A 13,417-nucleotide genomic window follows, 5' to 3' on the forward strand; every position below is an offset into this window, starting at 1 on the left:
GTACTAACAACAAAACTAACAGATGCAGAAAAAGCTTTTGACAAAATACAATACCCATTCCTATCAAAAACACTGGAGAGGATAGGAATAAATGGAATCTTCCATAAAATAATAAGCAGTACATACCTAAAACCATCCATAAACATTATATGCAATGGTGATTAGCTAGATACATTTCCAGTAAGATCAGGGATGAAACAAGGATGCCCATTATCACCACTGTTATTCAATATGGTACTAGAAATGTTAACTTTAGCAATAAGAGAAGAAAAAGAAATTGAAGGAGTTAGAATACGATTAAGTTATCGCTCCTTGCAGATGATATGATGATATGCTGTGAGAATCCTAGAGAATCAAGTAAAAAAACTACTTGAAATAATGAACAACTTTGGCAAAGTTGCAGGTTACAAAATAAGCCCCACATAAATCATCTGCATTTCTGTGTATTACTAACAAAGTCCAACAGCAAGAGATAAAAAAAGAAATTTCATTTAAAGCTACAGTAGACACTATAAAATATCTAGGAGTCTACTCACCAAAACAAACCCAAGGGCTACATGAATACAATTACAAAATACTTTCACAAAGTGAGATCTAAGTAATTGGAGAAACATCAGTTGCTTGTGGGTAGGCTGAGCTAATATAATAAAAAAGAATTCTACTTAAATTAATTTACTTATTCAGTGCCATACCAATCAAACTATCAGATAATTATTTTCTAGAGCTAAAAAAATAGCATCAATATTCATCTGGAAGAACAAAAGGTCCAGAATATCTAGGAAATTAATGAAAAAAATGCTAGGGAAGGTGTCCTTGCCCTACCAGGTCTCAAATTATATTATAAAGCAGCAATCATCAAAACCACTTGGTAATGGCTAAAAAAGAGATGGGTAGACCAGTGAAATACTCAAGACATAGTAGTCAATGAATATAGCATTCTACTGTTTGATAAACTCAAGGGCCCCAGCTTCTGGGATAAGAACTCACTATTCGACAAAAACTGCTGGGAAAACTGGATAACTGTGTGGCAGAAAAGGGTATAGATCAATGCTTGATACCATACACAAGAATAAAGTCCAAATGGATACATTATATAGGTATAAAGACTGATACTTCAAACAAGTTAGAAGAGCAAGGAGTAGTGTATTTGTCAGATTTATGGAAAATTGAGAAATTTATGACCAAACAAGAGAAGAAACATGAGGTTCAAAACGGATAATTTTTATTACATTAGATCGAAAAGTTTTTGTACAAACCAACCCAATGCAACTAAGATTAGGAGGGAAGCAGAAAACTGGGAAAGAATTTTTACAGCTAGTGTCTGTGATAAAGGCCTCATTTCTGAAATATATAGAGAACTGAGTCAAATGTACAAGAATACAAGTCATTCCTCAACTGATAAATGATCAAAGGATATGAACAGGCAATTTTCAGAGGAAGAAACTAAAGCTATTTGTAGTGATATGAAAAAATGCTCTAAATCACTAGTGAATAAAGAGATGCAAATCAAATCAACTCTGAGATACCATATTACACCTATCAGATTGACTAACATGACAAAATAGAAAGATGATAAATCTTGGAGAAGATGTGGGAGAGTTGGAACACTAATTCATTTTTGTTGGGGTTGTGAGGTGATCCAACCATTCTGGAGAGCAATTTGGAACTATGCCCAAAGGGCTACAAAAATGTATCCTTTGATCCACCAATATCGCTTCTAGGGCTGTATCCCAAAGAGATCATAAAAATGGGAAAAGGTCCCACACATACAAAAATATTTATAGTAGCTGTCTTTGTGGTGCCCAAGAACCGGAAATTGAGGGGATGTCCATCAATTGGGGAATGGCTGAACAAGCTGTGGCACATGAATGTAATGAAATGTTATTGTTCTATAAGAAATGATGAACAGGAACACCAGAACCAGGAGAACATTGTACACAATAATTACCCCAGTGTGCAAGGAATTTTTTCTGGTAGATTTAGACCTTCACAGCAATGCAAGGATCAAATATATTCCCAAAAGACTCGAAACAAACTGTCATCCACATCCACAGAAAGAACCATGGAATCACAAGGTAGAACGAAGCAGATTATCTTCTCTTGTGTTATGTTTTGTTTTGTTTTGGTTTTTCTCATGGTTTCTCCCATTAGTTTGAATTCTTCTATGAAATATGACTAGTGTGAAAACATGCTTAATAAGAATGTATGTGTACAATTTATATAAGATTGCATGCTATCTTGGGGAGAGAGGGAAAAGGGAGAAAGTCTAAGACTTATGGAAGTGATTGTAGAAAACTGAAAGCAAATTAATAATTGAAAAAAGTATTATTTTCTTCAGTAAGCTTTTGAACCTCTTTTTCCATTTGCTCAATTCTGCTTCTTAAGTTATTCTTCTCATTGGCTTTTTGAACCTCTTTTGACATTTGGGTTAGTCTATTTTTAAAGATGTTATTTTCTTCAGCATTTTTAGAGTCTACTTTACCAAGCTGTTGACTCATTTTTCCTGATTTTCTTGCATTGCTGTTATGCATCTTCCCAATTTTTCTTCTACTTCTCTTACTTGATTTTTAAAATCCAATTTTTTTGGAGCTTTTGGATGTAAGAGCCTTGAACTTGCTGTCTTCCTCAGGTTGTATGCCTTGATCTTCCTCAGGTTGTATGCTTTGATCTTCCTCATCTGAAAGCACAGAAGAAAATACCTTTTCATAAAGAAAGTAACCTTCTATATCCTTATTTTTTCCCTTTTTGGGATATCTTCCCAGCCAATTACTTGACTTTTGAGCCCCTTATTAAGTGGAGGGTATACTACCCCAGGTTTCAGAGGTTTTGTGTAGCTGTTTTCAGAGTTATCTCTAGGGACCTGTAAGTTCTCAGTTCCTCTAAAGTGGTATAATCAAGGGAGAGGTGTTTACTGCTCTCCTGGCCTGTGCTCTGGTCTGTAAGCAACTGCAAGCAATTTTTTCTCCCTCACAAATGTGAGTAGGATTCCTTCTCCACAGTTGCCACCAGCTACACAATGCCAGTGCTCCTTCTCACCACAGGAATACCACTCAAAATTGGGACCCACATCAGGTGCTCAATTCTCCCACTGTATGTAGGCCAAGAGCTCTAGAAGCAGCAGCTTCTGCAGCAGTGGCTGCTGCCAACTTGAGGCTGGGGCTAAGCTGGGGCCAGAACATAATACCCTCTCACTTAGGAGAGAGAGTTTTCTCACTGACCTTTGAAACTCTTCGACATTTGTGGGTCAAGAAATCTGGAAACTGCAGCAGCTGCCACTGCCCCAAGGCATGGTCCAGCCTGGTCTGTGTTGGTGCAGCCCATGCTGGGTTGTTCTCTACTCTGATCCAGGTGCCATAGACCCTTCCTATCAGCCTTCCAAGTTTTCTTGGGCTGGAAATCTGTTTCACTCTGTCATTTTGTGGCATCTATTACTCCAGAATTTTAGAGTCATTTTTACAGATATGTTAAGGGCTTTGGCAAGAGCTCAAGCAGGTCCCTATTTCTATTTTGCCATCTTGGCTCTGTCCCCAAAGGAAAGTATTCATAAAGGTATTTGTAAATCTGTTCCAGAAAGTGCTAAAGTAACCTCTCAAGTAGAAGATGAGGGAATTGAAAAATTGGAAAGTGGCTAAGTTTGTGAGTAAATGACATGGCATTCACATCCAACCTGACTAGTGCAAGTTTATTCCAGTGGGAGTCTCTATTTCTGACTGGGGAGGGCAACTCACCTCAAGGCATGTGCTTTTCATTCTGAAAGAGTTCAACCACGGAGCTGAAAGGGAGATTCGAGATGCCAGGTGTTGTCCATTTCCTTTTTTTACCTCAGGATTTTTCTGACATCACATCTCCTGGTCCTCTTCTTCTCATCTGGCAATACTTCTTCTATCCCTTGCATTTTATGGATTATTTCATGGTTATTGTATTAGGAAAAGTGCATATTAACAAATTAACATATTAACAAATAAATACCCTCCACTTAACAAAGGGCTCAAATTAACAAAATTAACTTTTTATAAGGATTTACATGCAGAAAAGTGTATTTTCCCCAATCTCTAGCAAAATATTAAAGAGTTTGGTGGTTGCAAAAACCTAACCTCTAACTTCCCATAGGTTTAATGTATCAACATTTATTTTTTTATTTTCACACTGTTTTCTAGGATTGTTACGCTTGCTGAAGTTGAGAATTGACTATATATGTATATTTTCCCCTCCTTTGATCACCTCAAATGAAAGTGAGGTTTAAGTATTACTTACCTTCCTCACCCATTTTTCTTTATTGACATAGTCTACTACTTGTGCACCCCAACTATAGAGCATATTTTCTGCTTTCCTTTCATGTCCCTCCTTCTCCTTTTTTTTCTTTTAAGATCATCAAAACATAATAAAACAACTCTCTGATAACATTAGAGTTTTTTTAATTAATTTATTTTTAGTTCTCATGATTGGGTTTTGTAAGATTTTGGGTTCTAATTTTCCCTCTCCCTCAACTTCTTTCTCCCCAAAATGACAATGCAATCTGGCATAGGCTATACGTATATGATCATATTCAGCCCCCAAAAGAGTTTGGACATTACATTTAAAGAAATCATGAAAAAAACTATCTAAATGGAATAGAACCAGAAGATGAGTAAAAATAGAAAGAATATACCGTTTACCTTATGAGAGGAACCCCAAAATGATAATTCCTAGGAATATCATAGTAAAAGCCCAAAACTTCATGGTCAGAGAAAATATTGTAAACAGAGAAAAAGAAATAAAGTAGGATGACACAAGATTTTCTGAGGACTAGATGGAATGACTTTCAAGTAGAACAATGTATCTTTTATTATCTTTCCTTGCTTCATTTTATAGGTCATTTTTATATGAAATGTTACATATTTTCTTCTATGTTATCAGACTTTTGACTTTTTGTATTTTTTTTTTTGTAGTCTTGTGGCATTATCAACTTCTGTTTGGTCCATTCTTTTTTTTTAATCTTAATTTTTCATTTTCAACATTTACCTCCATAAGATTTTAAGTTGTAAATTTTCTCCCTCCCTCCTCTTCCCACCTCCTTAAGACACTGTACAGTCTGATATAGGCTCTGCATGTACACTCATGTTAAAAATATTTTCCCAGTAGTCATGTTGTACAGAAGAATTAGAATCAATGGGGAGAATCATGACAAAAAAGAAACAAAACAAAATAAAAAGAGAGAGCTAACAGTACGCTTTGATCTGCATTCAGACTCCATAGTTCTTCATCTGCATGTGGATAGCATTTTCTATTACGAGTCTTTTGGAACTCTCTTAGATCCTTGCATTGCTTGGAAGACCAAAGTCTATCAAAGTTAGTCACTGCACAATGTGGTTGTTACTGTGTAAAATGTTGTCCTGGTTCTGCTCACTTCACTCAGCATTAGTTCATGCAAGTATTTCCAGGTTTCTGAAGTCTACATGTTCATCATTTCTTATAGAATAATTGTATTTCTTACACCACAACTTGTTCAGCCATTCCCCAGCTGATGAGCACTCTCTCAATTTTAAATTCTTGGCTATCACAAAAAAGAAAAACTGTAAATATTATTGTACATATGGGTCTTTTTCCCTTTTTTGATGATATCTTTGAGATACAGACATAGAAGTAGTATTGCTGGGTCAAAGGGTATGCACAGTTTATATAGCCTTTAGGCATAGATTCAAATTGGTTGGATCAGTTCATAACTCCATCAACAATTAAATGTTAAGAATCATTTTTTGCTTAGGTAAGATTTTGCAATTCTTATACTAAGCTCTTAATTATCCTTCTGAGTCTTTCCTCCATAACTATTCTTTATCCATTTATTTCATTCAGAACTTTCTTTTTGTATATATCATTTTAATTCTTTAAAATCTTTCTTTATTTCTGCTAGGAATTCTATCTGAACCTTTATTAAAGCTCTTTTTTACTTGCAGCTTTGCTCATAGGTATCTTGAAGTCATTTTCTTCTTCTGGGTTAATTTCTTAGGCATCTTTCCTCACACTTTATGATGGGAACTTATTTCATTTACTAATTCTTCCACCCTTACTTCCTAAATTGCTACTCTGTGTTAGGGTCAGGCCTTGTGCATGTCTTGGTCGTTCTTTGTCCTGTCTGTATTTTTTAAATTTCCTATTGCATCTTTCTCTTTGTATTAAGTAGTGTGTTCTTCAAGTACCTCAAGAGTGGCTCAAGCTAAGGGCCTACAGGCTTTCATAGTTCTTGAAGCTGTCTGACTTGGATTGAAGACTGAGTATTATCTGAGATTTCCAAGTTAGTGACCCTTATTTGCATCTGGCAAAACAGAGTCATAGTTAGAGTTTGATTAGACTGTGGTAGACCAGATAATATCTCCCTGGGAAAAACCCTGAAACAGTGGGAGCAGCAGAAGTGGTAAACAGACTCTCAGCCTATGAGGCTAGAAAGATCACTAAGGAGGGTTCTTCCTGCTGTGGCCAAAGGCAGCCAGTGCAGGTTCACAACTGTCCCACACAGGCCTACCTCAACAAACTGACAGAAGATTCTGAACCCCAGGAGGGTAAAGCCAGCAACTGCCAACATCAGGACCCCAGGCATGCCTTAGCATCCCAGTGGCATCAGGAAGACACTAACACAGACAGCTGAGCTTGCTATTCTTTAGCTGAGCAGAGGAGCCCCCTGTGTCCAGACCACCCTTCCCCCACACATAACTAGCTAACTCCAAGATAACTGTGGGATAAACCAAAAAAGACCTCACCTGACCTTTGCTTTCAAACATCAGCCAGATCAGCACCAGGTAAACTACAGCATTTTACTTTCTAGCTGAAAGAACCAGAGGCCACAACACACAAAGCCTAAAGTTTAAAGCACAAGAACTGTGGGACAGTGCTCCCTGTGTCAAAGACACAGAGGTCTACTTTAAAAGCCAGGAAAAAGTTTATTATCATCAGTAAGAAGCAAAGCAGAAAAGAAAAAACCATAGAATCTTTCTATGCAGACAAGGACCAAAACACAAATAGCAAATAGGTCAGAATTGAGACTGTACTCCCATCTGAAACTTCAGAAAGGAATATGAACTGATCTGAAGCACAAAGAGCCTTCCTTGAAGACCTCTGGAAGGATTTAAAACCCAAATTAGAGAAATAGAAGAAAAACTGGCCAAGGATTTTAAAAATATGAAAAAAGGATTCACTGAAGGGAACAACTCCTTAAAAAAGGAAAATTGGACAAATGCAAAAAGAAGTACAAAACCTAACTGGTGAAAATAATTCCTTAAAAGGAACAATCAGACAGATGAAAAAGGAGATGCAAAAGATAGCTGAAGAAAACAATTTCACAAAAAATAGAATCAGCAAGTAGAAACTAATGAATCTATGAGACATCAAGAATCAGTGAAATAGAATCTAAAGAATGAAAAGACAGAAGAAAATGTAAAGTATCTAATTGTAAAAACAACTGAACAGGAAAATAGATGCAGGAGAGAAAATCTAAGAATTAATGGTCTACCAGAAAGTCATGATGAAAAAAAGAGCCTGGAAAACATCATCCAAGAAATCATCAAGGAAAATTGCCCAGAAGTCCTAGACTCAGAGGGCAAAATAGTCATCAAAAGAATCCACCTTTTACCTCCTGAAAGGGACCCTAAACTAAAAACATCAAGGAAGGTCTTTATCAAATTCCAGAACTATCAAGGGAAGGAGAAAGTACTGCAGGCAGCCAGAAAGAAACAATTCAAATATAGAGGAGCTACAATAAGAATCACACAGGACGTTGCAGCTTCCACATTAAAAGATCAAAGGAATTGGAATATGATATTCCATAAGGCAAAGGAGCTGGGACTACAACCAAGGATTAATTACCCAGCAAAGTTGAACGTATTTCAGGCAAGGAGATGGATATTCAATGAAACAAGGGGTTTTCAGACCTTCCTGAAGAAAAGGTCAGAACTCAATAGAAAATTTGATCTTCAAAAGCATGTCTCAAAAGAGGCATAAAAAGGGAAACAGAGGGGAAAACGAGCTTGTTACACAAAATGGGCAAACTGTTTACATGCCTGTAAGGAAGGATGATACTTGTTAATTTTGAGAATTGTATATCTATTATGAAATGTAAAAGGGATATACATAGATAGATGAAATGGATATAAATTAAATGATGTGATGATATCAAATGTGATTTTAGGATGCAAAGGGATTTGAATTGGAGATGTGAAAAGGAGGAGTCAGAAAAAAATAAATTCCATCACAGGAAGAGGCACAAAAATATATTATAGTAGAGGGAAAGACGGGAGAGAGTTCAGTATTGTTTGAGAGATACTCTCATCTGATTGGATTCAAGGGGGGTACAACAAACTTAGTTAGGATAGAAATACAACTAGCTCTACAGGGAGTAGGAAGGGAAGGGGGAAAGAAAAGGGAGGGGAGGCTGAAAGGGTGGGAAGAAGTAGTAAGGGAAAAGGGAATTAAAAGAGAGGGGGGCTGAAAGAAGGGACAGAAGACTGAGGGAAGCAATGGTCAAAAATTAAAACTATTGTGGAGGTGAAGGGAGAAGGGAGATATAAAAGAATAAATATGGGGAAGGGGATGGAGGGAAAGGCACAAATTGTAATCACAACTGTGAATGTGAATGAAATCAACTCTCCCATAAAACAGAGATGGGCAGCAGAATGGATTAAAACTATAATCCAACAATATGTTGTTTACAAGAAACACATTTGAAACTGGGAGATACACATAGGGTAAAGGTAAAAGGTTGGAGCACAATTTATTGTGCTTCAGTTTCTGTAAAAAAAGTAGTGGTAGCAATCCTAACCTCAGACAAAACAAAAACAGAAATAGATCTAATCAAAAGAAGCAAGGAAGGTACCATAGACAAGGACCAAACAATTCGTTACTAAACATAAATACTCCAAGTGGTATAGCATCCAAATTCTTAGAAGGGAAGTTAAGGGAGTTACAGGAAGAAATAGACAAAAAAATATATACTGGTGGAGGACCTCAACCTCTCCTTCTCTGAACTTGATAAATCTAACCTCAAAATAAACAAGAAAGAAGTTAAGGAGGTGAATAGAACTCTGGATAAGGTAAATATGATAGATCTCTGAAGAAAATTTAATGGAGATAGAAAGGAATACACCTTTTTATCAGCAGTACATAGCACATATACAAAAATTGACATGTACTGGGAAATAAAAACTTCACAATCCAGTGCAGAAAGGCAGAGATAGTCAATACATCCTTCTCAAATCATAATGCAGTAGAACTTATGTGTAATCAAAATCCATGGAAACATAAATCAAAAACTAATTGGAAACTAAGCAATCTAATCCTAAAGAATGAGTGGGTTGAACAACAAATTATATAAACAATCAACAATTTCATTCAAAAGAATGATAATAATTGGACAACCTACAAAATCTTATAGGATATTTCAAAAGCAGTTCTCAGGGGAAGTTTTATGTCTTTGAGTGCCTACATGGATAAAATAGAGAAAGAAGAGATCAAAAAATTGCTCGGGCAGCTGAAAAAGCTGAAATTGAAAATCCTCAAGTAAATACCAAATTAGAAATACTGAAAATCAAAGGAGAGATTAAAAAAATTGAAATTAAGAAAACTATTGAACTAATAAATAAAACTAGGATTTGGTTTTATGAAAAAATCATTAAAATTGATAAACCTTTGGTCAATTTGATTTAAAAAAAGAAAGAAGAAAATCAAATTACCAATATCAAAAATGAAAAGGATGATCTCAGCTCCAATGAGGAGGAAATTAAAACAAAAATAAAAAATGAGTTTGCCCAACTCTATGCCTATAAATTTGACAATCGAAATGAGATGGATGATTGTTTTAAAAGATATAAATTGCCCAGACTAACAGAAGAAGAAGTTGAATACTTAAAAACACCATCTAAGAAAAAGAAATTGAACAAACCATCAATGAATTCCCTAGGAAAAAATCTCCAGGGCCAGATGGATTCACAAGTGAATTCTATCAAACATTCAAATTACTGTTAATTCCAATGCTATTTAGACTATTTGGGAAAAAAATTGGAGAAGAAAGAGTCCTCTGAAATTCTCTTTAGGATGCAAATATGGTTTTGATACCTAAACCAGGAAGAGACAAAACAGAGAAAGGAAATTATAGATGCAAAAATTTTAAATAAGATTTTAGCAAAAAAGAATACAGCAAATTTTCATGAGAATAATACATCATGATCAGGTAGGATTTATACCAGGAATGCAGGGCAGTTTCAATATTAGGAAAACTGTTAACAGTATTGATCATATCAACAACAAAACTAACAGAAACCAAAACAAGCTTTAGACAAACTTCAACACCCATTCTTATTGAAAACACTGGAGAGTATAGCAATAAATGGAACTTTCCATAAAATAATAAGCAGCATCTACCTAAAACCTTTAGCAAGCATTACATGCAATGTAGATAAGCTGGATGTATTTCTAATAAGATCAGTGGTAAAAAAATATGCCCATTATCACCACTATTATTCAATATGGTACTAGAAATGTTAGCTGCAGCAAGAATAGACAAAAAAGAAATGGAAAGAATTAGAACAGGCAAAGAAGAAACTAAGTTATCACTCTTTGCAGATGACATGATGATATACTTAGAGAATCTCAGATAATCAAGTAAAAAGCTACTTGAAATATTAAACAACTTGTCAAAGTGCCAGATTACAAAATAAACTCACACAAATCTTCATTTCTATATATTACTATTAAAGTCCAACAGCAAGAGATTGAAAGAGAAATCTCATTTAAAGCTATGGTAGACAGTATAAAATATTTGGGAGTCTACCTGCCAAAATATACTCAGGGACTATACGAACACAATTACAAAACACTTTTTGGACAAATAAAGTCAGATCTAAGTAAGTGGAAAAACATCAGTTGCTCGTAGGTGGGCCAAGTCAATACAATAAAAATGACAATTGTAGCTAAATTACTGTACTTATTCAGTGCCATACCAATTAAGCTATCAGATAATTATTTTGTAGAGCAAGAAAAAATAATATCAAAATTCATCTTGAAGAACAAAATGTCCAGAATATCAAGGTAACTAATGAAAAGAAATACTAGGGAAGGTAGTCTAGCTCTACTATATCTCAAATTGTTTTATAAAGCAGCAATTATCAAAAGCACTTGGTACTGGCTAAGGAACAGAAGGGTTGACCAGTGAAACAGGTTAGGTGCCCAAGATATAGCAGTCAAGGAATAGAGCAATCCAGTGATTGATAAACCCAAGGACCTCAGCTTCTGGGAAAAGAAGTCACTGTTCGACAAAAAATTGCTGAGAAAACTGAATAACAATGTGGCAGAAACTAGGCATAGACCAATGCCTGACACCATACACAAGAATAAAGTCCAAATACATCGTCTAGGTCTAAAGATTGATGTTAGAAACAAATTAGTGGAGCAAGGAATAGTGTGTTTATCAGATTTATGGAGAAGGGAAGAATTTTGACTAAGCAGGAAATAGAAAAACATTAAGAAGTATAAAATGGATAATTTTGATTGCATTAAATCAAAAAGTTTTTGCACAAACCAATGCAATGCAACCAAGATTAGGAAGGAAGCAGAAAACTTGGAAAGAATTTTTATAACTAGTGTCTGTGATAAAAGCCTCATTTCTAAAATATATAGAAAACTGAGTCAAATGTACAAGTATACAAGTCATTCCCCAACTGGAAAATGGTCAAAGGATATGAACAGTTTTTAGAGGAGGAATTCAAAGCTATCTATAGTCATATAAAAAAATGCTCTAAATCACTACTGAGTAGAGAGATGCAAATCAATATAACTCTAAGATACCATATCACACCTATCAAATTGGCTAATATGACAAAACAGGATCATGATAAATGTTGGAGATGTGGGGAGTTGGAACACTAATTCATTGTTGGTTGAGCTGTGAGCTGATCCAACCATTCTGGAGAGCAATTTGAAACTATTCCCAAAGGGCTACAAACATGTGCATGCCCTTTCACCCAGCAATACTTTTTCTAGGAATGTATCCCCAAGAAATCATAAGAATGGGAAAGGGTCCCATATGTACAAAAATATAGCAGTACTCTTTGTGGTGGCCCAAAACTGGAAATCAAAGGGATGCTCATCAATTGGTGAATGGCTGAATAAATTGTGGTATATGAATGTAATGGAATACTATTGTGCTATAAGCAATGATGAACAGGAAGACTTTAGAGAGGCCTGCAAAGATTTATATGAACTGATGCTGAGCAAAAGGAACAGAAGCAGGAGAACTTTTTACACAGCAACAGTTGCAGTGTGTGAGGATATTTTCCTCATAGACTTAGAACTTCATTGCCATGCAAAGACTTAAGAATTTCCCAATGATTTCTTAAGGCAAAATACCTTCCACGTCCAGAGAAAGAACTATGGAACTCGACTGCAGAATGCAGCCATCATTTTCTTTTGTTTTATACTTTGGTTTGTTTTGTGATTTCTCCTGTTCATTTTAATTCTTCTATGCAACATGACTAAGGTGAAATTGCAATTAATAGGAATGTATATATAGAACATATATAAAATTGTGTGCCATCTCAGGGAGGGAGAGGAGAGTAAATAGGGAAGGGAAAGAAGAGTAAATGGGGGAAGGAAGGGGGAAAATCTAAGTCATATGGAAGTGATTGTATAACACTGAAAACAAATAAAATAATTTAAAAAATAAAATGAGCAAGATCTCTCAAGAAAAGTAAAATAATAAATAGTATGTATCTAAAACCATCAACAAGGATTAGCTGCAGTGGTGATAAGCTAGAACCCATTGCTATAAGATCAGGGATCTAAGATCTTAAAGCAAGGATGTCCATTAGTACTTTCATTATTCTATAGTGTTCTAGAAATGATAGCTATAGCGATGAGAGAAGAAAAGAAAATGGAACGAATTAGATTGGGCAATGAGAAAACACAATTATCATTCTTTTGCAGATGGGAGGATGATATATTTGAAGAATTCCAGAGAATTAACTAAAACCTACTTCAAATAATAAACAGTTTAAGCAAAGTTGTAGGATATAAAATAAGCCTACATAAATCATTAGCCTTTCTATGTACTAGCAATAACGTCCAGCCACAAGAGATCAAAATAAAAATCCCATTTAAAATAACTGCAGAAAATATAAAATATTTCAAAGTCTACCTGCCAAGGACAACCCAGGAACTGGATGAACACAATTATAAAACATTTTTCACATAAAGTCAGATCTAAACAATTTGAGAAATATTAATTGCTCATGGGTAGGCTGAGCCAATATAACAAAAATGACAACTCTACCTAATTTATTTATTTTGTTCCATACCAGTTAAAAAAACTATGCAAATTATTTCAGTTAGAAAAATAACAAAATTCATCTGGAAGAACAAAAGGTTAAGAATAGCAAGTGAGTCACTGAATAAAGAC

General features: G+C 35.2%; 1 long non-coding RNA gene across 2 annotated transcripts in view; it reads left to right on the plus strand.

The window, feature by feature from the left end:
* LOC140529584 (uncharacterized) overlaps nucleotides 1-13,417 on the plus strand; it is a 244,176-nt gene that overhangs the window by 142,356 nt on the left and 88,403 nt on the right. The gene's annotated exons all lie outside the window — the stretch shown is intronic.

The sequence above is a fragment of the Notamacropus eugenii genome, chromosome 2 (assembly GCF_028372415.1).
Source record: "Notamacropus eugenii isolate mMacEug1 chromosome 2, mMacEug1.pri_v2, whole genome shotgun sequence".
NCBI classification, from domain to species: domain Eukaryota; kingdom Metazoa; phylum Chordata; class Mammalia; order Diprotodontia; family Macropodidae; genus Notamacropus; species Notamacropus eugenii.